This window comes from Pipistrellus hanaki, assembly GCF_964339955.1.
Source record: "Pipistrellus hanaki genome assembly, chromosome: X".
Taxonomy (NCBI): Eukaryota; Metazoa; Chordata; class Mammalia; order Chiroptera; family Vespertilionidae; genus Pipistrellus; species Pipistrellus hanaki.
In genome coordinates this window covers 25,628,062-25,655,200 of record NC_140524.1, presented here as the reverse complement: position 1 = coordinate 25,655,200, position 27,139 = coordinate 25,628,062, and the positions used below count along the sequence as shown (strand labels likewise).

The window sequence follows — 27,139 nt, the reverse complement described above, 5'->3', positions numbered from 1 at the left end:
TGTGGCTTATTTACCTCTGTATCACCAAAACATAGCCACTACATATGGTACTTAGTGCTTAATACATATTTGTGGACTGAATTAATCAATGAGTAAATACATTGTTAAAATATTTCAACATCCTTAAGACAGGAAAATGAGAAAGAAAAAATGAGACATATTCAAAAGAAGGGGTATGTCAATTGAAGGCACTCAGTGAGAGGATCTCTGTCATTGGAAAGATGGGATTTTGTCTGAGGAAAACTAGCATGTGCTTGAAAGGATAGCTAATTCCATATGGACAGGCAGCCAAGAACAGGCTGTGGCCAAAATGTTGATGGATGACAGCTGGAAATATGGCTTGTGAACCAAAAATGATAGATCAATCTAAGCAGCAAAATAAATCATTGGGACTCCAAAGGCTTTTGTTCACTTTAAAATCTCATTCTACACAAATATTTAACAAGAACACCTCAAATTGTTATAATACATTACCACTTTAAATTTTAAACATTCACATACATAATCTCATTTAAACTTCCCAAAAACAGCATTGAAGATAGCATTATTGACCCAATTTTAGGATGGAAAAACTGAGAATTTAAAAAATTCAGTAACTAGCCCAAGGCCATGAAAATAATGAGAGGTAGACTTAGAACATAAATAAACCTTGAGATAATAAAGGGAGAATAAATAAGATAAAGAAGGGAGAAAGTAAAGAAAGAAATCCACAATATATACATTAATTCTATTCTAGGGCCTATAACTTCAAGTCAGTTGGTCTTTTCTCAGTGATAAAGATTGGGTCAGAAAAGGGGGATGCTCCTAGCTAAGAGTAATTGACCCTCAGTGTTGTACCATATATAGTATAAGGCACTTTACATTTAATATAAATAATATCCCTATATGGCAGGTTATACTATTATCCACAGTTTAAAAATTGAGAAATTGAGACACAGAAAGTTTAAGTATTTAGCCTAAAGGTCTGCAAAAGCTGGGGGGGGGGGGACTTTGAATCATGTTCTGTTTGACTCTAAAATCAGTGCTATTTAGAAAACAGTTAATCCCTAAATGTTGGTTACATTTAAGAAAACTATTTTAAGAAAGTATTATTTGGAATGTCTATTATTTTTTATTATTTATACACTGATTTTATTTATTTTAATTTTTCCATCACTATCACTTATATGCCCTCCTCCCCCTCCACTCACCCTCTTCTTCCCTCAATCACTATATTGTTTAAGTAAGGGAAAGAAGAAAACAGTGCTCAGAGCATGACATAAGTAATCATGAAAGTCAACCTGGAGTAAATGTGGGACTTGAGTCTTAAGGGAAGGGTATAATTTGTAGCACCAGCTAGGCAAGAAAGGTCATTCCATGAAGAGATAACAACATGAAGAGAAGCCAAGAATTGTGGCTATCATCTAAGAAATTCAGTGTGCCCTAGACTTCATCATTTGAGAAATACATTTGACCCTTGAAATTTTTGAGTTTGGGGGAATTTGCATTCCTGAATGCTAACTTTAAATGAGGGCCTTTCTGGTACAAGAAAATTGAATTACTGATTGCTGGACTGTGTTATAAAATGGAGCAAGCCACTGATTATCATCAGTTTCCTGCAGGGCCCCACTGGCACAACAGTTATAAATGGCAAATAGACCTTGAGATAAGAACAAGAGAAAAAATGAGAAACAAGATAAGCAAGCTTTCAAAAGAGACCCCAAATTGGAATCTTTTATGGACTAGGTTTTATTGAAAAAGTAATGCAGTTCTTACAAAAATTTCAGAGTACAAAAGTCTGTAACAATGAAAGCCAGTCTACTTTACACATACAAACATAAGTATATACATATCTATCTAATTAAATAGAGGAATATGCAAATTAGCTGGGACATTGTAACATCATGACTGAACAGCAGGGACCTGCCCCAGACTCTGACAGGAGGGAAATTTTCATATACATTTTACTATTTTTTTTCATCTCTGACACTTCTATTATAGAGAAAGGGCAAATAGCAATATTAAAATATTTCTTCTAATTAGCTTTTAATGTGCATGAATTTCGTGCAGTAGGCCACTAGTTTTTTCATAAAAGGCTGAACAACCTATCCTCCATTGTGAATCTTCTTTAAACTCAACAGATTAAACTTCAAAATTATTACATTTTAGCACATATAAATTGCTTTTATTTCTTTAACTAAATGTTTTTTTTTTAATTTCATTGGAGTTAAATATATGAGTATTTTTGTTTTCTTTTTAATTTAAATTCTATATTGCTTAAATTACTACGTAAGTCTCATTTTATCCCCATTGAAATCTCCCCAGCCACTCCCACCCCCAGCACATGCCCTCACCCCCCTAAAGTCTGTGTCCATGGGTTATGCTCATATGCACGCATATAAGTCCTTTGGTTGATATATTGCTAAGCCCCCTTCCCCTGCCTTCCCTATTAGGTTGGATGGTCTGTTCTATGCTTCTATGACTTTGGATCTATTTTTGTTCATCAGTATATGTTGTTCATTATATTCCACAAATGAGTGAGATAATGTGATATTTATCTTTCTCTGACTGGCTTATTCCACTTAGCATAATGGTCTCTAGGTCCATCCATGCTGTTGCAAAAGGTAAAAGTTCCTTCTTTATTACAGCAGCATAGTATTCCAACGTGAAGATGTACCACATTTTTCTAACCCACTCATCTGCTGATGGGCATTTAGGCTGTTTCTAAATTTTAGCTATTGTAAATTGTGCTGCTATGAACATAGGGATGCATATATCCTTTTTGATTGTGTTCATGATTTCTTGGAATATATTCCTAGAAGTGGTATTACTGGGTCAAATGGAAATTCCATTTTTAATTTTTTGAGGAAACTCCATACTGTTTTCCATAGTGGGTGTACCGTATGCATTTCCACCAGCAGTGCAAGAGGGTTCCATTTTCTCCACATCCTCACAGGACTTGTGTCATTTGTTGATTTGTTGACTATAGCCACTCTGGCAGGTGTGATATAGTACCTCATTGTCATTTTGATTTGCATCTCTCAGATGATAAGTAACTTTGAATATGTTTTCATATGTCTCTTGGCCATCTGTATATATTCTTTCAAAAAGTGTCTAAGTCCTTTGCCCATTTTTTGATTGGATTGTTTATCATCTTTTTATTAAGTTGAGTTCCCTGTAAATTTTGGAGATTAAATACTTATCAGAGATAACATTGGCAAATGTGTTCTTCCATGCAGTGGGATTTCTTTTTGTTTTGTTCATGGTTTCTTTTGCTGTGAAGAAACTTTTTATTTTGATGTAGTCCCATTTGTTTATTTTCTCCTTAGTTCCCCTTGCCTTAGGAGTTGTATCGGTAAAGATATTGCAACAATATCTGTCTGATATTTTGCTGCGTATGGATTATTTTAGGATTTTTATGGTTTCCCATCTTATGTTTAGTCCTTTGTACATTTTGAGTTTATTTTTGTGTATAGTGTACATTGATGGTCTAATTTAATTTTTTAATGTAGCTGTCCAATTTTCCCAACATGATTTATTGAAGACTGTCTTCACTACATTGTATGCTCTTTCTTCCTTTGTGAAATGGATGTTGCTTTGTCTTCTCTCAAAGTTCCCTTAGTCTCTCCTCCTGCATTTTAAGTCTTCTTCCCAGTTGCCCTTATGCTTGGGTGTTTTTTCTACCTTGTCTTCTAACTCGCTGATGTGGTCCTCAGTTTCTTCTAGTCTAGTGTTGAAAATTTCCATTGTTTTCTTTTTTTGCTGCCATGTCATTCTTCATTTCCCCATGCTTCTTCTTCATTTCCTCTTGATTCGTACACATGTTGTTGAATTTGTTTTCCATTCTTTTCAGTGTCCTTTTAACAAATGCTCTGAATTCTCTCTCTGACAAATTGCTTACCTCCATTTCATTTATTTCCTTTTTAGGGCATTCCTTTCCATTTGAATGGGGGTTATTTTTTTGTCTCCCCATTTATGCAGTTAATTTGTAATTGTTTCTATGTATTAGATCAAACTACTATGCCACCCAGATTTTTTGAGTTTTTCTTATATAATAGAAGTTTTGTGGGACCCAGTGGTACAGTGTTTCAGGTCTTCTGGGCTGGGTAATCTAGGGATGCCTTCTACTTGGGATTTGTGGGTTCTTTTGATGTAGTTGGGAACTGAGTGTTATTGTCTCATTCATGGATGGAGTCTCCTCTCAGGGTGTCTTTCTCTACCACATTGACTCCATATCACAAAATACAACTCAATAAGACATAACACAAGTCAGCAAAACATGAATGTACTTATGACACCAATAACCACAATATATGGGACCACCAGAGAAAAGAGGATAAGGAGAGAGAAAAGAGAGCAAAAGTGATATTGAGAAAAGAAAAAAAATTTAGGAAAACATAAAAAGTTAAAAAAAAATATGGGGAAAACACCAAAGAACAAACAGATAAACCAAAAAATGCAAACAAACAAACAAAAAACACTCAGGGAAAAAAAAGGGGGGGGGGGGCAGAATCTGCAGAGGCAAAGCTTATATACAGAAAGTAAGGTCAAGGAATTAAATGAATAGGAGGAGGACCTCTGTTCAATATAAAGGAGGTAGAAAGAGAGTGAGTTGATAAGAAGAAAGGAAAGAAACAAATTAAAAAGTAATAAAATAAAATAAAATAACAATAATAGAATTAAGAAAAAATTATGTGAATGACTATGCAAATTAACCCAACAAAGATGGTGAGTTAATTTGCATACACAGGCACTGGGTAGAGAGCAGAGTAGGAGAGTCAGCAGAGTGGCTTGGTGAACTTGGCTCCTCAACCCAACAGACTGAGAGCAGAGAGGGAGAGCTGGTGGCTTGGAGGAATTGGCAGAATGTGAGGCCATAGGATGGAGACAGAGCAGGAAGAGAAAACCAAAAGCATGGGGAGCACCAGGAATTCTGGGAATAGTATTTCTGCTGGCAGTCCCAGTACAGGAAGTGGAAGCACAGAGCACAGGAACCACCACAAATGTTGGAAATCATAGTTCTGGTTGCACACAGATTTCCTAGACACTAGAACAAAGTGAGCCTGGAGCAAGTTATTGTTGCGGTGGGGGATGGAGGAAAAGCAAAGGTGAAAGACATAAGTAAAATCAGAATGTCTAGGAAAAATTTAAGAGAATATATCCTAAAACTTCCAGGAAATCTCCACCAATGAAGCAAAGGGGTGGGGGGAAGCCTCTATTATTCTGAGCAACAAACCAAACTGGGTTGGGGTCTCAGACAATTTGCTCATATGATTGCAAAGATAGACAGAAACTCCTGGATTGGAGAGGGCTCCTCTGAGGCATCCCAGATTGGAGGAGGTGTGTAGGTCATGCTGAGGGATCCACCCCTCATGCATGAATATTTGTGCACCAAGCCCTTAGTTGTTTTTAATAAAAGATAAAAAGTAATAAAATAAAATAAAATAAAAAAAGTTAAGTGTCTTTCATTTCAGCTGAGTTTTAATGCCACATGGGTGCTGGTTTAAGATCATACTCTTCAGTACTGTCTGCTATTTCTCAGTTTCCTGTCAGCTAGTCACTATAATGTAGTGATCGACCACTCCTCTGTATCTATCTCCCAGCCTTGACTGCAAGCAGGTGGGACCAATCTGCCCACTGAGCCTGTCTGCCTGCTGTCAATCTTAATCACTCAAGCAGCTGTTTCTGACAGGACTATAGGTAGGGACAGTTCTGTATTGCTTTCTGGAACTGAACAGCCTTTCTTCAACCCAATCCCTGAGGACACTTTGGGGCCATTCAGATTTTTTGTGTCCTTTGTACTTCTCAGGGTATAGTCTGGGTGTAGCTTACTAGATACCTTGAGGCTGCTGGGAAGGGAGTGGGGGGTTGGCTCTTAAGGAGAAAAATGGCTGCTTATGTCCAGAGGATCAGGAAAGTCCCAGTGCTGGATTCGTGGTCGCCTCTCCCCAATCCACTCTCCTCTAGTCTACAGCCTCTCCCCAGATTCCACAAATCTGCACCTCCACCTCCACCTCAGCCACAGTGAGTGTTTGTATTTGAAAGCTGGTATTAACCAATAAAAGCAAAGATCAGACGCAAAACAGCTGCATGACTGCTAGTTTCTCTCTTCCTGTCACTATGCAGCTCAGGCAGTTCTTCAAGCCGTCCTGGGTTCAACCTCTGTAGCTATGGACTTAGACCTAGAATTCCCTGCTGCCTACAACCCTGTGGACTTCCTTTCCACAGTTGGGAATTATGCCTGTGCACAAGGGATGCAGACTTGGTGCCATGCAGCTTCCTTATGACCCTCTTTGCCCACTGGTCTCAAGGCTCTCCCCAGCCTAGATCCCTGATCCTACCATTCTCCAGACAATCTCTGCCCTTCTTGGCTGTGAATTGTACCACCAGCTGTGTCAACTTAGCCAATTCCAGGTGGATGCTATTCGATTTTGATGCTCATTCTATCTGCTCTGAGATAAGGTTTGACACAACGTCTGCCTATTCAGGTGCCATTTTTTCTCCATCTCTATAATCTAATTATTATCTCATTATATGAATATATACTAGTTTATTTATTCCATTCTCTAATAATGGAAATTTAGCTTCATCCTAATTTATCATTGGTACAAACAATATTGCAATGAGTATCCTTGTATATGTATACCTTTGTATTCTTGTGCAAACGTTTTTATAAAAATAATTTCTAATTTGGGACTTGTTGAATCAACAATAAATGCATTTTTTGTATACATAGGTATATTGCTATTATGACCTCCAAAAAGTTGTAACAATTTATAATCCTACCTACATGCCTACCTCTCTATCTTCAACAACATTAGGCATTGTTTAACTTTTGATCTTTTCCTACCTGATAATGGTTTGAAATGTTATTTCACTATTGATTTTACTTATATTGCTTTATTAGTGAGGTTAAACATTTTTTGTTTGTGTTTATTGGTCTTGTGTAGTTGTTTACAGTGAAGTATTTATGGCCTTTATTCATTTTCCTATTTATACTTTTGGTCGTCTACCTATTGATTTGTAACAGATCTTTGCATATAAATAATAGTCCACTGTGGGTCAAATCTATTGAAGATGTTTTTCTAAATTGTTATTTAACTGTGTTTATTATATTTTTATGCAAAATATTTAAAACTTTGGTTGTACACCTGAAAATAATATTGTATGTCAACTGTAATTGAAAAAAATAAACACAATAGTTTAATAATGAAGTTCTTTAAAGAAAGAAAAATAAAATTTTAAAATTTTGTATTTTGTTATTTTTTCTCAAACTTCTTATTTTTGTTTTATGGGCTTTGCATCTTATTTAGACAGATATTTTATACATCAATATTATTGCCCATAATTTTTTCCATTTTTCTCTTAGTACTTTTATTATTGCCTCTTTCACTTGACTTCTTCATACTTCCCATACATAAGATAAGAAGTTAGGCAATCTCTATTCTATGGCAGTCATGTATTTACTCATGTACCAGAGTCAAACAATTTCAATCAGTATACATTTACAATATCTTTTAAATATATATATTTTTATTGATTTCAGAGAAGAGGAGGAAAGGAGTGATAGAGACATTAATGATGAGAGAGAATCATTGATCAGCTGCCTCCTGCACACACCCCCACTGGAAATTGAGCCCACAACCTGGGCAGGTGCCCTGAACAGGAATCAAATTATGACCTCTTTGGTTGATAGGTCAACAGTCAACCACTCAGCCATATCAGCTGGATATTACATCCTGACCAGGACCATGGATTTAGCCTGCAACTGAGGTGTGTGCCCTGGACCTATATCAAACCCAGGACCCTTCAGTCTGTGGGCCAATGCTCTATCCACTGAGCAACACCAGCCAGGGCTGGGCATATTTTAATATATGGTAAGGGGAGTTTCAACACTCCCTCTACCTCCTGCCACTTTTCTCTTTTAAATTTTCCTGGCTATGCTTACACTCAATTTTAGATAGATAGATAGATAGATAGATAGATAGATAGATAGATAGATAGATGACAGATAGAGATACAGAATATATATATATATATATATATATATATATATATATATATATATAAAACATTGTTAAACAAAGATTGATAGTTGTCTCAATATGGCAAATATGCTTCAGAAACTTCATTTTGGGAGGCATTCACACACACACACACACACACACACACCCCACACCACAAACACATATAAATAATACATTTAAAATTATAATAGAGATGAAATCCTTGGGATAATTATAATAAATCAAAAGAAGAGTTGCCAGATTTAACAATAAAAACACAGGATATCCTGTTCAATTTCAATTTCAGATAAGCAATGATTTTTTTAGTATGCATTTGTTCTAATTATTGCATGGGACATACCTATCTAAAAACTATTTGGTGTTTATTTGAAAATTAAATTTTACTGGGCATCTTCTGTTTCATAGGCACCTAACCAACAGGAAAATGAGAAGTAGCTTTAAAGTACAAAATAAAGTTGTATGGATTGATGAATTAACACTTTCTTGTCAGTGGGAAACCATTAATACAGACACTTAGACATTGGCTAAAGCCAAGCAATTACAATTCTGGGGCGCAAGTTAAATGAGCTTGTTTTGTCTTCTGGGCTTTAGCTTGAAAAATGAAACCTCTTAAATAAAATGCAAGGGGCTCAGTGGATTCGAAGGTGTTTTGGCTTTCTACTCTGCTTTAAAAGAAAAGTCAGTTAAATAAAAATTGAAATTTAAGATTCTGTTTACATCTGTGTCATACTATACAGCCTCTTGATATTTAGGCTTTCTCGTAAGATTGGTGTTTTGTATCCAAATTATTGGGAAAGTTCCCATGTTTATCACTTGAAGTAGGTGGGGAAATGTCATTCTTATTAATCACTTCAGATAGCAAGTTTAAGTGGAAATTTTTGTGGCTGATTAAGGCTTTTATTTTTAAATTGGCCAGATAATTTGGATCTGAAATTAATATGTTCTCTAATTTATGAATATTTTCTTACCTAATTATTTCCTAAAAATTAACTTTACTTTTGAAATAAGATCCTGTACTTTCTGCTGGAGTATATTAAGAAAATCACTGGCTCTGGAGTTATATGACCTGGATTAAAGTCCCAGGTTGATCTCTTAGTAGCTCTTTGCTATAAATGTGCATTAAATAGCTAAACATCTTTGAACCTCAGTTTCTTTTTCTGTAAAATAGGCACAATAGTTCTTATTTCATCAGGATTAAGAATTAAAGGAGGCCCTTGTTGATGTGGTTCAGTTGATTGGATCATTGTCCCATGCACTTAAAGATCACAGGATTGATTATGGTAAGGGCACATATCTAGGTTGCAGGTTTGATCCCTGATCAGGGTGCCTAAAGGAGGCAACTGATTGATGTGCCATATTCCTATAAATGGGGGAAGGGGCATATAAATATAATGATCTAGTGTTAGTATGCTCCATATGAAACGAACAAAAAAGCAAAATATACAATATGTATCAGTGGGGTTCCTTCTGTAAATGTATTAAATTTTAATAATGATACTTGTCTTTGTTTTGTAAAAAAAATATGTGATCCTATAATGATCCTCTTGATTATGTGGGGGGCAAAACACCAGCTCTATTTGTGGAGAGGGGTTGAACATCATGACTGTTTTGTGATGCACCCTTTGAAATGAACCTATGATTGGCCACATCAAGTCACAGATGGAAGGCATTTTTTTTTTCTCATTGGAAATTTGTCAAGTATTTGTTATATGCTGTGGAATGGTTAGATATGAGGAAAGAGCCCAAGCATCATGTCTGGTCCCAGGCTTTTTATTCTGTAAGAGTAAGAAGGTTGCTGATAAGAATGTATGAGACATCCAGGGAAGCACAATGAGGAACAAGTCTTCCCAAAGACAGAAATTTGAATGTTCCATAGATTATACCTTGTCACTTTCTCCTACGTAAACCCTGATAAATTAACTCTAATAATTAACTTTCTATGCATTCTGGGGAAAGTAATTTCAAATTGCTGGGCCTCAGTTTCTTCATCTGTAGAATTGAGATGGTATGTGTGCTTGGGGTGGGATTAGGGGAGAGATGGCTTAACTATCCCTAGGTCTGATGTGAGAAGAAATAGACTTGAGTGTCCCTTTAAAAGTCAAGAAGTGCTATATAAATACAAGTATAAATGTTATTATTATTATTTACAGTGATAGCAATGATAATTATGAACAGTCAGATGTTCTTTTGATTTAAATAGACAGTGAAGGTGAACTTGGGTAGCATCTAAACCTTGGATTTCCTGGGAAACTGAAGGAGCAGCAAACTGTTATTACCTATTCTTTACCAGCTTTTCTCCAGTAAGCTCATGGCCTGAATCTGGTCAAGAAGTCTCTCTATTAGTTAGCGTCTTTGAGCATAGTTTACCTCATAGCAGTAGCTAGGTGTATACAAATGCTCTGCTGAAAAGGGACATTTTAGAAGTTTAGAACAATTAACTATTTTATTTAATTTGAAAATAAAACTCTACTTCATCATGAAAAAAACTTATGACTAATGAAAGCTAAGCCATGTCATCAGTCAAATGAAGAACTTGGACCATCAGATTATTTCTAAAGGTCTCATTCAGCTCTGATATTTTAACCTAGAGTCTTTGTGACAAAATCTCAGCTATCTTTCCAATTCAATCTCCCCCTACTCTGAGCTTCTTATTGTAAACTAGTTAATTTCCTTTGCCTTTCTTTCTCAACCTGTTTCAGTTGCCCTAGGTATTTTAATGCACTTCCTAGAAATGGAAATTCTACCCCCTTCCTTTTCACCTAGCTAAAACCAAAGAGCCTTTGAGATTGCATTACCAATGATGAAATAAGGGACTACTCACCAGACAATACATATAATAGGTGCTCTATCTATGAAATTTTTAACCCTTATATAAGCCTTTTGGAGTGAGCTTTACTTTTCTCAATTTACAGGAAAGTTAACTGAAGCTCAGAAACTGTAAGTAACATGCCTGAGATAACACAGATAGTGGCAAAGTTAGCATTTGAGTTAAAATCTGTTAATCTCCATAGTTGGGCTTTCAAGTTCAAGACCCACTTCTCTTAGCTGCCAAAACCTTCACCTTTCTTGGACACTAAGGTATTCAAACCAAATTACACATTTAAAATATTTTGTATTAGACTTATTTTAGTTCATATATTCTCTTTCCAATTCATTTTTGAGTTCCCACAGAGAAAGAATCATAGTTTATTCAATCCAGGTACCAGTTTTGTGATTTGCACACAGAAAACGCTTAATAAATATTTGTAGATGAGTGGACATCAGATTAATTTTCTGTTTAAAACATGTGTTTGAGCATTGTTGAATATGTTTTTATCAGTGGAAGAAAACTATAGCTTAGGTAATTTTTTAGCTGAAGCCATTGCTACCTCTGTTGCTAAGGAAAGCCAGTTACCCTGGGATACTAATTAAATGCAGCTATTGTGGAAATTAAGCCAGCAGCCTCCAGTGGGTTCAGAGAGCTGATGGGAGGAGGGAATCTGTAAAGTGTCAAGAAAGAAAATATATTTTCTGTTTTGAGGGAAGGAGACTTAAGGGAGGGGGTACCTTGCACACTTTCAGCCCCATAACACCTCTGTGAAGTTTATTTATTTTTGTTAGTGGGCAAAGCGTTTTTTCCCCATAATTAGCTCAAATAATGGAGGCAATGTGAATAGACAGCCAGTGACTAAGATTAACAGGTTAGTCTTTGCTAGCCATTGAGGGATAAGCATCTGGAGGCGGGAGGGCTTTGACGTCAAAGCAACTCCAAGTCTGACTGAAAAGTAACTATCAGAAGATACTTTTAACTAAGTTAAAATCCAGTTGGGCTGATGAAGGGAAAGGAAGAGGTCAGTAATAGTAACAGGCTCTATCTGGGGGCATCTATTGCATTTAAAAGAAATATTTACTTTTCTGTCTAAATTGGAGTTCAACTTTAATAAGCAAATTTATTTATGATTCCAGAAAAAGTCTGAATATTTATCAGCAACATACCCAGAGCTTAAATTTTAGGACCTGGCCCCAAGTTGTTTTAACAGACTAGTTCCACCTAGTGATAGTGTACCTAAATTGCAGTTTGTTTTTCTGAGAAAGGAAGATGTTGCCTTTACAAGGGGTCACTGAAGCACTGAAGCCATGAAATTATTTAACAACTGAGCACCGGCTTCGTGAGAAGCCCTAGGTTAGGGACAGTGATGTGTCTGGGGAAGGGAGAGTGAGTGCTTTGCATAATGGCTAAGTAAGACAATTAATGAAACTTTTGATTAACAGCAGATGGTAAGATCACCAGGCCCTACAGGAAACAAAACAATATTTAAAGATCACAGTCGGTGAGATTAACTCTCTCCCTACTGACTCATGCTGTTGAAAGATATATACAAGAGATGTGCCACATGAGACAAAGCCACAGGAAGGCAAGGAAGAAAAACCCAGGTGGAATTCTGACCAGAAGGACAAGAGGACACAATGAAATCCAGCAGCAACATGGTCCCCCCTCTATAAATAAAATAATTTGATAAAGTAATTACTCAACTTCACCACAGTGACACAGAGATCTTAGCTCCAAGCTCACATATCCAAATGCTTGCTAGGTTAAGCACCTTTTACTCTGAGGATCCAAAGTTTAAAAAGCTGCAGGTGGGCCAAAATACAGGTCTGGCAATTCCCAATTAGGACTATTCTGCATTAGGAATTAGAGTAGCCACACCCCTTTGTGCCAGAGATGTGGAAGCAAGAACTGAGCCCAAAATGTCCAGGGTGAATCAGAACTTCTATAATTCTGATAGAGGTGAGTTTATGAGCTCATCCTAAGGGAAAGTTTCACCAAGCTCACTCACCTGCAAGTATAGGCTTTGGGCTGCTGCATGCATATTTGGAGTACCAGACCCTTAAAAATACTCTCCAGACTTCACAACCATTTTTATTCCATGGATACATGCAGCTCTATTGGAGGCAAAAACGTTTGCTCACCCAATATATCCCACCCCCACATCATTTTTCTTCAGGCCACAGCTTCCCGGCCATGGCCATACTTCACTTGCGACCATCTCTGGGACAGCCAGTGAGCACCTGTGGCCCTCCTGCTGTGTCCCTGGTATTCAGCCAATTTCTAAAACCCAACTTGTAGTGAATACATAGATTCCAAAGTGGATCTTCTAAGTCAGTGGTTGGCAAACTCATTAGTCAACAGAGCCAAATATCAACAGTATAACGATTAAAATTTCTTATGAGAGCCAAATTTTTTAAACTTAAACTTCTTCTAATGCCACTTATTCAAAATAGACTCACCCAGGCCGTGGTATTTTGTGGAAGAGCCACACTCAAGGGGCCAAAGAGCCACATGTGGCTCAAGAGCCGCAGTGTGCCTTGGTTACAGGAGGTAGAGTATGAAGGAGTAAGGCTCAGGAATCTTAACAATACCCATCCAGTTTGTTCTGATTCAGCAGATCAGCAGACAAGACCCTGGATTGAATTTTACCCCAGTACTTCCACTTCTACCATTTATCGGAATTTTCCCCAGTTTTATAAGTGTAAATCGATCTAGTCTTTTTGAATTTGTATAATAGACGATTAAGGGTTGTGGGCTTTTAAAAGACTCCAGAAACCAATCAGTAAATGGTTAACTGAAGCAGAAATCCTCTTCACACAACTCCAATATATGCCAATCTAATAACTGTCTGACCACCCCTCACTACACTTCAAATAAGGTAGAACCCACCATTTCACCAGGCAGCCTTTCCAACCCCTATCTACACTAATAAAAGAGTAAGATGCAAATTGGCCATACCTTCACAATGCCCGCCAGCTAATCAGGAGTGAGTATGCAAATTAACCCAACAAAGATGGCGGGTTAATTTGCATACACAGGCGCTGAGTGGTGGGGGGTTGGGTGGGCACTTGCATTGCCATGGTGATGATGCAGGTGTTTTGCACCACCTCAGCTGCTCTGGGCAGCATGGGAAGGTGGGAAGGCGGGAAGGTGGCTCCTGGCAGAGTGAAAAAGTGGCTTCAGCTGTAGCAAAGGTGGTGCCTGCAGCCAGGGGAAAGAAAGGCCATTCTTGCATGAATCTTCATGCATTGGGCCTCTAGTAACCTATATAAACAACCCTGGTAGCCAAAAATATCTCTTCCATCCCAATGATCTCAAATCTTCCCCTGTTATAGCCTGAAGCCACCGGGAAAAAATTGGTAACATGTCAACAAAACTGCTTAAAATATTTGCAAATTTTCTGTTTAGAACTATTTTGTCTTGAAAGTGATGGTGTCTCTAACAGAAAACTGTAGACATTCTTTTGCTAAAGTAATTTGTAGTCATTCCCCTGGGTATGTGTCTTCTATTTTGGCAATAATCTCAGAATCCTTGCCACAAAAGGCCAAGCAAAATGCTAAATCCCTTCCAGCATCTTTGGACAGACAGATATATTGGTGGTCAGCTACAGAGGGCAGCTTGGAAACTGAAATCAATCTGCTTTAGCCTCTGCGCTTTAGCAGCATTTTCTCAAATTGCCCTTCTCTTTTGCTAGTTGCTGTAAGGCACCTTCTGTTGAAAGGAAAACTTATGCATGTAAACCCCAAGAAACACCTGTCTAGCACAAACCCTTGAAACCATAAATTCACATCAAATTGGGGAACAGAAAATAGAAAATTTTGTGGATGGAAAAATTCCCCATTTTACTTGCAAACAGCCATCAGGCATGACTTTGACTTAAACTGGTATAAAATAATAATTCATTATCAGAATTGAATTAAAAATCGTGAGAGCCAGAAAGGGTTCCTTGGGGAGAGAAAGGAGATGGTGACTGGCATGTTTCATCACTCCAGGGGGAACCACTTAACTATTGAAGGATATGGAGTAGGCTCCAAATAATTGTTCCCTGGAAGCAAATGAAGCAGGTGTCAGAGAGGAGATCTAGGAAACAGGCTGAAACCATTGTGAAGAGGGAGTGTCTTGAGATAACAAAATCAGTTAGCATTGTGTGTGTGGTTGTGTACATGGAGCTCCAGCTATGTCTAGGCAAATGAATCCAGCAGAGAACAGAAAATGCCAGTCTAGTTCCAGGTACTGATATATCCCCAGGAAAGGTGAAAGTACTGATAGAGAGTCAATATCGGAACTTGGAACACCAGGCCTTAAGTCTGATTTACAATGGATGAGAATGGAGAGCAAAACAAGTCTAGAATGAAAGAACTGAAATTGCTGCTAGGATTTTAGCTCCAATAGCAACAGTTCAGGAAAAAGTAAAGCAGAGCTTACAGGTAGGGTGGGTAGTTAGATCCCTCTGCTAGGAGAGCTAAAATAAGTCTGGAATTATGATGGGAGCTTATGGGGCTAACCCTGATTGCATTCGTCAAAATCTTATTGTGCTCCATAAAAAAACTGGCATATTATATTTTATTTTTTATAACTATAACTTACCAAAACTGACTCCAGAGAACATATATAGAATGCACAACCAAATCAATAACCATATTAAGAAATGGAGAAAATTGTCAATGAACTATTCTCCTCTGAAAGCACCAGGCCCAAATTATTTTATGAAAAAATAAACCCAACACACAACTATACAGTTTAGACCTAAGAAGACCATTAAAATAAATACACTGTAAGATAGACAAAAATATTGCAAAATAATCTTTTCTATAGCAGAAAAAGTGTTCTTGAGTATTCTGTATTAAGATTTATAGTATCATTCAAGATTAATTCCAATTTATAGTTTATTTGCCTAGGAAATATAGATTTTATCCTTTAAAAATAGTAGAAATCAATAAAATGGGTGACATAAAATAAAAATTATAAAATGCAAGTGTTCATATATAAACACATCTTTAGATGTCATGAAAGAAGATATAACATTTGTTGGGTCATAAAAGCAGATTTAAATGAATAAAATGACATACTTTGTTCATTAAATTTATCTATACTACAATATTAGCATGATCTTATTAAAACAGTAACAGGGATTTTAAAATATGTTTTTATTAATTTCAGAGAAAGGAAAGGAGGAGGGAGAAATAGAAACATCAATTATGAGAATCATTAATTGGTTACACCCCACATGCCCCCTACTAGGAATTGAGCCTGTATCCTGACCAGGAATTGAATCCTGACCTCCTGGTTCATAGGTCGATGTACTGAGCTACACTGGCCTAGCAAGATATAATTCTTTTTAATGGCCAAGTAATATTTTATTGTATATATGTAACACAACTTTTTTATACATTCATACATTGATGGGCACTTGGGCATTTGGGTTACTTTCATATCTCAGCTATTGTAAATAATACTGCAATGAACATAGGGGTGCATATATTATTTCAAATTAGTGTTTTGTCTTTCTTCAGATATATATCCAGAAGTGGAATGGTTGGGTCATGAGGCAATTCTACTTTTAATTTTTCAATAAACTGATTCTTAAAAGAAGTAACAAGGACCTAGACACAGAAGGAACTCATGAAAAAGAGAAGTGGCAAGGGAATCAGGACATAGACAAGGAAATTGATTAAGAGGATAGGAAAACTTCCCTCGTCATTGTAGCTCAATGGTAGAGCATTGGCCCATTCACTGAGGGGTCTTGGGTTTGATTTTTGGGAAAGGGTATGGATGGTTTCTTTTCCCCGTTTAGGATGTCTATCTCAGGGTTTGGAAGATGCCTTGATTGTATTCATGGAAGCTGAGACCAGAACACCAAGTCATAGGCTCAATGGATGTTGTTAGACATTATAGGTGGTATTTGTGTCTTGTAAGGAATTGAAGATCATATTTTTTCAGTTAAGAAGACGTTTGATTGTCTAGCTACTATAATGTACACCTAAAACTCATACAAAATGATATTGATTGTAAACTGTAATTGAAAACAAACAAACAAACAAATAAATAAATAAATAAATTTGAAAAGAAGATTTTTAATTCCATTACCCACCAGGTGTCTTTTTTCATAGAACTGAGTTGCAAAGCTCTCTAAAATTTTCTTCTGTTAGTGGTCATTATTGTTATAGCTTATTCATTCACTATGTAAATGAATACCTACTGCCTGGCATGCCTTTATGTATATCATGCCTTTACTAGTAAGGGCAACTTTTTGATAAATATATTTTGTGTACTTTATCTTTTTGAGTTCCCACAATAATACAGAGAGAAAGAAATTGTTATTTCCTACAGATTGTATATGAGAAAACTGAGGATGTATTGACTTTAGCTTGGTCAGAGGCTCAAGTTAAATACAAGTGAATATTGTTGGATAAACAAAAGAACTCCTGGATCTCAAGAGAATAGCTATTGGCGGTGAGTGAATGGGGATGGGTAGGCAAAGGTTTTTCAATGCTGGCAATTATCAAGTATCCAGATGGTTTAAACTAATAATTCTCAACATGTTCAATGTTATGACAAACTAAATTTGTCTAATTTTACTAATTCCCCAAAGCAATATGTGGATTCTTAAAATTAATTAAAGTAGAATTAAATATTATGTTAATTAAACATGGCTTTAAATGAATTTTAAATGATGTGAATTGGTTTTACCTCTTGGGATAACTGCAAATTGCCTATCCTGATTTTGTAACAACTTGGAGTATTAAGAACTAAAATTAGAGGACTGATCCAGAATATCAGAATTTGTGTCTTAGGTGGTCTGTCCTAGATGCATTGTTGGAACTCTGGAAACTCAAGTGTGATGGAAAAGTTCCTTCTCATAGGGATAATTGATTCTCCTCAGACTTGCCTTTATTTTAATCACTCTCTTTAGGCTACTCATTTTCCTATATGCTATCACTATAGTAGGAAAACTAGCTGATCATCTGCATTGGGGTCAGTCCCCATTTATCTCTCTGTCCTGCTTATATTTCTCCATTCACTGTATCTATGGCTAGGGTCTTGACAACTTGTTTTCCAAACATCACATAGTTCATCAACTCCAGTGTTCTACCTTCTATCTGCAACTTCTGCCACTGTGATACTCCTTTAATCATGCTGATATGTTTTTTCCTTCTTCTCTCTAACTTGGAAACCTTTAATTCCCTCTACACTGCATCCATTAACATCTATCATCAATACCATCTTCAGAAGGCTCTCAGCTCCAGGGCAAGCATAAGTCCTCTTGCCCTGGGTATCCACCTGACTACTTTCAGCCTAATTAGTAAAACCTAGGCATTTGCCTTTTCCCCACATCTCCATCCTTGGAATGAACACTCACTGGGTTGGCGGTTTTAATGCTCTACACAGAAATAATATGGAAATTCAACTCCATAATCTGAGATAAAATGTCTGATAAAATATTTTAGAATATCAGCCTTTTCTCTTTTTTACCTGTTCAAATGAAATCCTTGAGTTCACATGAGATTTTATCATAGAAGATAATTCTTCTTCCTAGTAATTTTATTTAGCCTATGTTCCTATTTATACAGTTAACAAAATGCAGTCACATCCCAAATTGCGTTTCTTTTTTTTTGCTTTGAGAACATTAATAGAAGCTATTATGGAAGCTATTGTTAAATATATGTCCTTCCCATCAATCTTTTTAAAGTTTTTTGTTAACAATTACTCATGTAGTCATGAGAGTTCATCCATACACAGGGGTATTATACAACTAATAAACTCAAGTGGAAGAATGTTTATCCATGTGCATATTTTTCTATTTTAAGTGAAAATAACATAATATAAAATAGTATTTCATTGTTTTACCAAAAGCACACTTATATATAGACACATACGTATGCATGTATTGAAAAGCAGAAGATTAAAAGAACATACACCAAATCCTTAGCAGTTGTCTCTAGGTGCTGATTAATATATTTCTTTCATTTCTCTATATTTTCCAATTTTGTAATAATGAGTATGCAATTCTTGTATAATCAGAAAAAGAGTAATTTTAGATAATTCTGTTATCAAGGTCAACTAGCATGTGTGCAAAAGGTGGCACTTCTTACTATAGAGAAATTAACATCCTTGTTAATTTGAATAGAGGTTATTTTAAAAAGTAGGAACATATCTCTAAAATTAAAATGGAAGTCAGGGGTAACTTACTGAGTTTGAAATAGTCATTTTTTATATCATTTTCTATAAAAGCATAAATTAAAACCAATTTCTATTTGATTTTTATTCAAGTGCTTAAATTTTTTCTTCTCTGGGGCCCATATTTTATGTTCCCTAAGAGAAAGGGCCATCTCTTCTATATCCTTTGTCATCTTCCATTTCTCTCCCTATTCTCTTCTCTATACTTCCTAGTGTAAATCTGTATATGTTATATACACTCTGAATTCTACCAGTGATAACTGTCTGGGCCCAGTCAGTTTGTACAGATATAGTGGAGTCCCCCTTAAGCCTGAGAGATCAAGGGAGACTAAGGTCCGGTTATACATTGTATAAGCTGGATAAGTACCATTTAGAACACAGTTCTGCAACAGATTCAGAGTAAACAAAACCTGATGCTTTTATTGGATATCTGAAAAATGTAGAATTCTAAAAGAAAAAAAAAAGATAAGAAAGATATTGAGCATATATTGTATTATGTCTGGACACTATTCCAATGAATTTATCCATATTACCTAATTTAAATCATATTATCCTTATTTTACAGATAAAGAAACTGAGACATAGAAAAGTTAAGTAGCTTGTCTAAGGTCAAATAATTTGGAAATAAGAGAGGTTGGTCTCAAAGTCTGGAAGTCTGATTCAGAGCTTGTACTCTTAATCACTACACTATATTGCCAGGTAAAGATAAAAGAAATCCTTCTCTCTAAGCAGAACTAGTTTTGTGGTCATATGATCAGTGCAGTGGCACAGGGCCCTGAGCTCAGAAGGGCCTTGAACTTGGGTTTTAACACCACTGTCTTAACTTTTTAATAATTTGAATTCCTGCTTTGTAAGTGAAATCTAAAATGTGATGGAACAATTGAATATGCACTGGGAACTTGAAGTCTTTGCTAGCATATAATTCAATTTTTCAATGTCTTTCTTCCTCCCTAAGACAGATTCTTGGCTGCCCACTCTCCTGCACCTTAATACCTTTGTACACAGCTTCTACCTCTTTGTTTCACACAGTAACTGTTATACCATTTGCTCTAAGAGGCCTGATCATGGACACAGGGAGGATTGGGGTCTGGTGGTACACATGCCCTGCAACATTCCAGGGTTAGAGGTGATGCCAGCATCCTTGACCCAGAGTAATTGTGTCGTAGTTCATAAGGGCTTATTTCCCACTCTGATTCAGGTACCTAGTGCATTTTAGTGCAGAGTTGTAATACCCTTAGTAGTCACTTGTTTAGTATGGATTGCGACAACTGGCCCACAGGAAAGGGATATGCCTGTTTCAAGTTACTCACTCCTGATCAGGATACAATGCATCTGTCCAGCAGTTGGTAGACTACTACACATACATTGTGTCACATGGTGGCATCACTGGGCACTTGAGAGGGCCTGCACTTGCTCTGAAAGTATTCCTGTGCCTGAGAGGGTGTGACATTAAATAGAAAATTTAAAACACCATGCCAAGTTGAGAGCAATACTGCAATAGAAAGGAAAAAAAAAAACACACACACACACACAAAACTATACTTAATGGCACTTTTTCCTGCCTTTTGAATAAGGTACTTCTCATTTACATATTGCATGGGCCTACAAATTACATAGCCAATCTTTATTGTAAGCATTGCTTATTACTAAATTATTTTGTTATACCCTTGATACCCACCACTTCCTGCAGAGAAATAATGAAAGCTGATGTGGTTGTAGCTATCTCTAGTCTTACTGGGATTATTTAGAGGATATGGGACACTTCTACTTGTCAAGGAGATACATACTAAATCTGTATTTTCAGCTCAATCCAATGAGGCCAATTTTGTCCCACCCTCCCAGCTGTATTAAGTATCTAACATGAAAGGGGACTGAAAAATGAGGTAGCAGATGATATTCTGAGATATGAATTAGAAGACCTGAAGTCTAAATCTGCTTCTGCCACTAACTAGGTCAGTGCGCTCCCACAGTGGGAGTGCTACTTGGCTGATCAGGATGAGCCATGCTCCCACAACAGGCCAATCCCCACAGGCCATGACCTCCACCAGTGCACGAATCCGTGTTCGGGGCTTCTAATGTTTTATATATTTTCATTGTGCATTGGAATTCACTTAAAGAAATAAAGCTTAAAAATGTAAAACCCATCATGATGATCTCTATGGAACATTCTACCTCTAACTTCTGATTCTGAAAGTCTTTAATATTGACTTCTACAAAGAGGATGATCTTAATTCTAGAAAGAAATATTCCATGAGCCTGGACCAGTGACCAGAGAAGAACAGAAATCCAGACAGTATAAGGAGTTGCAGGTTGAACAGCTGGTTGGTATAGAGCTGTGAAGAAGTGGTTCAGGATGATTCCCACTGTGGATTGAGATAAGAAATATATTCAAAACCAGGAAATTCAGCTAGAAGCTCATGCCTCAGGAGGTTTCCTACATTACATGATAGAATATAGCAATGCCTGTTAGACAAGATGAACTTTCTAAGGAAAAAGGTTAGTTGAGGGTAAATTTTAACCACTAATTTTTTTGAGCCTTTACCAATATCTAGGCCCTATGCTAGACCTAGGGTGGGAGATAAAAAAGTAGCCAAATATGTCACCATCCTTCCAAAGTATTTTAGTATAAGATGAACAAAATAGAAATTCTGTAAAAAATGCACAGAGTTTTCTATGGAGCCAAGTGTCATAATGCTACAATAAATGTGCAAAGTACAATGGGAAAACTGTATGAATCTCACTTCCATCTGAAACGTCAGGAAAAGCTATCTGTAAAAGAAGATGGGATTTAAATTTGGACTTTAAAAAATCAATAGGACTTGGAGAGACAGGACATGGAGAGCTTTGCATGCCAAATTTAGGAGTTTGGAATTTATCTTATACACAAAGAGACATGAAAATGCTTTAAGCAGTGTGCAAGATAGGAAAAATATGATCTGATCGGATTTACATTTAAACCATTGTGGCTGTTATGTGAAAGGTAGAGCTAATAGGATTAAGGTTGGATTCAGACAGAAGAAATAAAAGACCATTTCGTTAATCCAGAAAGAAATAAAAAAAGAGTGTGCCATGATCTGGGACAGTGACAATAACAGTGTAGAAGAAACTAATTTAAGAGGCATTTGGGAGGGGGGACTGACAGGATTTGGTAATTATTGAATACTAGGAGCCCAGTGCATGAATTCGTGCACCTTGAAAAGAATTGTGGGCTGTAAGGCTGTGGTGGTCACAGGGGTGGGTCTCAGCCCATCCTCCATGCCCCTGCCCAGCCCTCTCACCACAGCCCCTGGTCCCCTGTCTGCTGGCAGCCCCAATCCTGCCTGCACCACTCTCACATGCTGATGGCATTGGCCCCACTCTCACTGGGTGCAAGCAGCGGGTGCAATCAGGGCCAGTGCCAGCAGCAGGTGTAAGTGCCCAGCAGGACTGCAGTGTGTGGGGGCAAAGAATTTTCAGTAACCACGAGAGGCTCACCCTGATGATAGCGACCAGTGCCCTGCCTTGGTCTGGCGCCCCTACTCACCTGGTCCACCATCCCACCATGGCCGTTGCCCACCATGTCCTGCACACGTCCCCTGGTGGTCAGCACACATCATAGCAACCTATTGTTTGGTTGTTCTACCATTTGGTCTATTTGCATAGACTAGAGGCCCAGTGTACGAAATTCGTGCATGGGATGGGTTGGGGGGTGTTCCCTCAGCCCAGCCTGCACTCTCTCCAATCCTGGATCGCTCTCACAATCTGAAAACACTGGCTCCTAACAGCTCACTGCCTGCATGCCTGATGCCCCAAACTGCTCTCCCCTCCTGGACTGATCCCCCTAACTGCCTATCTGCTTCCTCTCTGTACCCTTCGGACCCTGGGATCCTGGTGCAGGCATGCTAAGAGCTCTCCACTGCAGCCCCACCCCCATCCTGATTGGTCATTACATGACAGCTTCCTGGAAAATTTGCATATCCCTCTATTATTAGTATAGATAGGAAGTTCAGGGGAAGGAAAATGTTAAAGACTGACTCAGGTTTGGGGCTTAAGAAACAGGATGGTGTCATTCACTTAGATAAGGAACAAGGGAAGAGGAAGAGCAGGTTTAGAAGATTTCAGTTTTTTAAAAATATATATTTTATTGATTTTTTACAGAGAGGAAGGAAGAGAGATAGAGAATTAGAAACATCGATGAGAGAGAAAGATCCATCAGCTGCCTCCTGCACACCCCCTACTGGGGATGTGCCTACAACCAAGATACATGCCCTTGACCGGAATCGAACCTGGGATTTTTCAGTCCACAGGCTGATGCTCTATCCACTGAGCCAAATTGGTTTCGGTAGATTTCAGTTTTTAGTACAAATTTTCTAGATGTAATTTACTTACAGGATATTTTTCCTTACATGGAAAAATATCCTGTAAGTAAATTACATCTAGAATATTTGTACTTTAGAAAATTAATTGTAATGCTAACCTCAAGAAACCCATGAAAAACACACATGGTGTTAAAACAAGCCAGAGGAAAATCATTTGGGCAAAAAATGAAAAAGGATCCCAAGTCAAATGCATAGAAAATATTCCTTTATTAACTTTTGGTTGAGAATAAGTTTGTATATTTTCAGAAACAACTCTGAGACCATGTGGATTCCGGCAACAGAGAGGAATTAATAGGACTGTTCCAACCATGAAGACAGAAGAGAAGCAGTCCAGAGATGGAAGATGCTGACGTGCCTTGCCATAATAGCAGTCAGCAGCTGTGCGTCACTGCAGGTTGCCCAGGACCAAACCAGAGAGGGTCAGACCTGCATTACCACCATTTGTCCACCACCCAGAACTGAAATATCATTGCAGACATATACACATAAGGAACTGTTTGACATTGAAATTGGGTCTCAAAAGAACTGTTGGCCCAGAAAGAAACTCACTACAGACTGATTCATTTGCCTTTCAGCATAACCATTATAGCTTGTCTCTATTTCCAGTAGACATAATCTCACTCATCTAAAGGAAATGGTGAATAACATAGACTGATGAACAAGAACAGACCCAGAGTTAGGGAGCCAGACTGTTGGACCTCAGTGGGAGGGTGGGGATAAAAGGGAGAGGTCAACCAAAAGGACCTATGTGCATACATTGAGCCTAACCAGTAGTCAATGACAATAGGGGGATGGAGGGCATGAGTGTGGAGGGGTGGGGGATTGGAATGGGAGGTTGAGGACAAATATGTGATACCTTAATCAATAAAGAAATTTAAAAAAAGATTTCAGTTTTTGAAGGTTAAATTTGAAGAACCTCAGGAACTCCCAAGTAGTGGTAGCTGAAATAAGAATTTGGAGCTCTAAGAAAACTGGTTTTCACACCTCACAACTAGGGCTTAGGAGTTTTTGGCTGATGGCTGCTAAGGCTAGACAGTTTCTGACAATAGAAAACTGAAGCAAAACCATTCTTGGGGTCCCAAAATTATGTCTGACCTAAACATAGATAAATGCTACTATTGTACTTTCTGATTTTTCTTCCAGCTTGAGCCAATTAGATTATTTCCCCCAACTAGTTGGTTACTTTCTCTTCTTTATGCCTGGGTTTCCTCATCCATAAAAATAATATATTAAGGTTTTATATTCCTCAGATATAGGATTGTATGTTTTTTTTTTTTAATGAATAGCCTGTTGGGCTCAGCTGCTGTGGTTAAGTAAAGCATTAAGTACATATTAGGTGCTCAATGAATTCTACTTTATTCATTTCTTCATGACCACTCCTACTTATGTATTTATTACTTTTTTCCTCCATTACACCAAATAGACATGGAAGTATGGTGTGCACACACTATTATTATTTTTTTACCAATAAAAGTGAACGTTAGAGAAACTGGCTGAAGTATAATCTCTATAATATTTAATAATTATACACACACACACACACACACACACACACAGAGAGAGAGAGAGAGAGAGAGAGAGAGAGAGAGAGTTTGGCCAGAGTAGATAAAAGGAGAGTTTTTTACTTGTGTTACTAATTCACTCCTTATTGCTCCACCCAAACTGTTGGAGTTAACTCCTGCTGCTACCCAGAGGAGCATTCAATAACTTATACCTCTAAAGGAGGAGATTGGAGGAGAAAATATTGGGCTGACTAGAGATAATGGAAAGAACACTATTTTCAGAGACAAAAGACATGGGGTCTTACTCCTGGCACTAACTTATATTTGTCTTTCAGTGAAAAGACCATTTAACTTCTTTGAGCACCATATTTTCTCATCTCTAAAACAGAATAAACAATTCCTGCTAAACTTCTCTTTTAGGGTTCGCATGAGGATCAAATAAGATAATGAATGCAAAAGTACTTTATAAACTCTGAAGGGTGATATAATACACACGGAACAGATCCCTATTATTGTTCTATCATGTAGGGTGTGAAAAGGAGGAGAAATGCGTCAATATGATCATTTTCTGCTGCCTCTTTCAGCTCCTGCTTACAGAGCTGCACTCAGTGCCCTCCCACTCACCCCCCTACACACACATCATCTGTTCTGTCTCTCGACAGTAAAAGTTTTAACCTTTGAAGTTTTAAACAAATAGCTCTTAGCTCTTCACATATCTTAAATCACTAAAAAACATGTTTTAATGTTAGTTTTACGCACTTATATATTTTTAAAATTTCACATTTTAAAATAACTCTATTTCTGACGTCTGCATACATTGTAGGCATTCAATAAATTTAAGTTAAATGAATAAATGACTATTAGTCTGTAGAATACTGTGAAACATTTTTTATTAAAATAAGATTGATTTGATTCTTCTTCCCAAAGGAAATAAAGATTTAAAAACTAAGACTTTATTAAGAAAATTATTTGATACACCCCAACCACACATGGCACTGCATTAACTAGTATCAATATAGCAGCCAGAATTGGTGTAATATTAACATGGGTAATGTGTCTTGGATATTAACTTATTGGGAATAATGAGGCACACCCAATATTTGTTGAATAAGTAACCATTCATGTTTAAAATATTAATTCATGTATTTATCCCTAAAGGCATGTACATTTATAGTACTGGTTCTTTTTTTTTTTAAATCGTTACTTCTCTTTTAAGATCTTTAGTCACATAGTTCACTGATAATCTTTCAAAAATAGCATAGCATTTAGAATTTAAATAGAGGCACACTTATTTATTCAATAGAATTTCTTGAGTGTTTAATAAATGCACTCTTCCAAAATATCATATGCTCCAATCCACCCATTTCTAGATAAAGAAACAGAAATCCAAAGAGATTATTAGAAATTATTATGAAAAGCTCCTAGAATTCTCAATTGTGTTTTATTTTTTATTAAACATTTTTAATATTGACATAATTGCAAGTGTATCCTTTTTCTCCACCTTCACCTACACCCACCTCCCCTCCCTTGATCTTTTTTAAAATATATTTTATTGATTTTACATAGAGAGGAATTGAGAGGGAGAGAGAGTTAGAAACGTCAATGAGAGAGAAACATCAACCAGCTGCCTCTTGCACACCCCCCCATTGGGGATGTGCCCGCAACCAAGGTATGTGCCCGTGACTGGAATCGAACCTGGGACCTTTCAGTCCCTAGGCCGAAGCTCTATCCACTGAGCCAAACCGGTTTTGGCTCCTCCCTTGATCTTAACCAAACTATTGTTCATGCCCATGGGGTGTGCATATGTTATTTAGGTTATATCTTCACCTTCTTTATACCCTCATCCCCCTTCCCTCAGATACAGGCCATTCTGTTCCAAGTATCCATGCTTCTGATTCTATTTTGTCAGTTTATTTGTTCGCTAGATTCCACATGTGAGTGAGATCATATGGTATTTGTGTTTCTCTGACTGCCTTATTTCACTTAGCATAATACTTTCTTGGTCCATCCATGCTGTTGCAAAGGGTAAAAGGTCCTTCTTTTTATTTGCTGATGGGCACTTGGGCTTTGAGTTGTTTCTAGGTCTTGGCTTCTTGGCTATTGTAAATAACAGTGCTATGAAAATAGGGGTGCATATATTCATTCTGATATATATATATATATATATATATATATATATATATATATATATATAAATATATATATACCAATACCAATATAAATGATATATATATATCATTTATATTGGTATTTATATATTTTAGGATATATTCCCAGAAGTAGAAT

The 27,139-nt window shown here is 37.1% G+C and overlaps 1 pseudogene across 1 annotated transcript in view; it reads right to left on the bottom strand.

Moving 5' to 3' along the window:
* LOC311615404 (olfactory receptor 5B21-like) overlaps positions 1-22,552 on the bottom strand; it is a 51,364-nt pseudogene extending 28,812 nt beyond the window's left edge. Inside the window, exon 1 of the transcript in view lies at positions 22,517-22,552. The product of the transcript in view is annotated as an olfactory receptor 5B21-like (transcript). The remainder of the gene's footprint in view (positions 1-22,516) is intronic.
* Between the last annotated feature and the right edge of the window lie 4,587 nt (positions 22,553-27,139).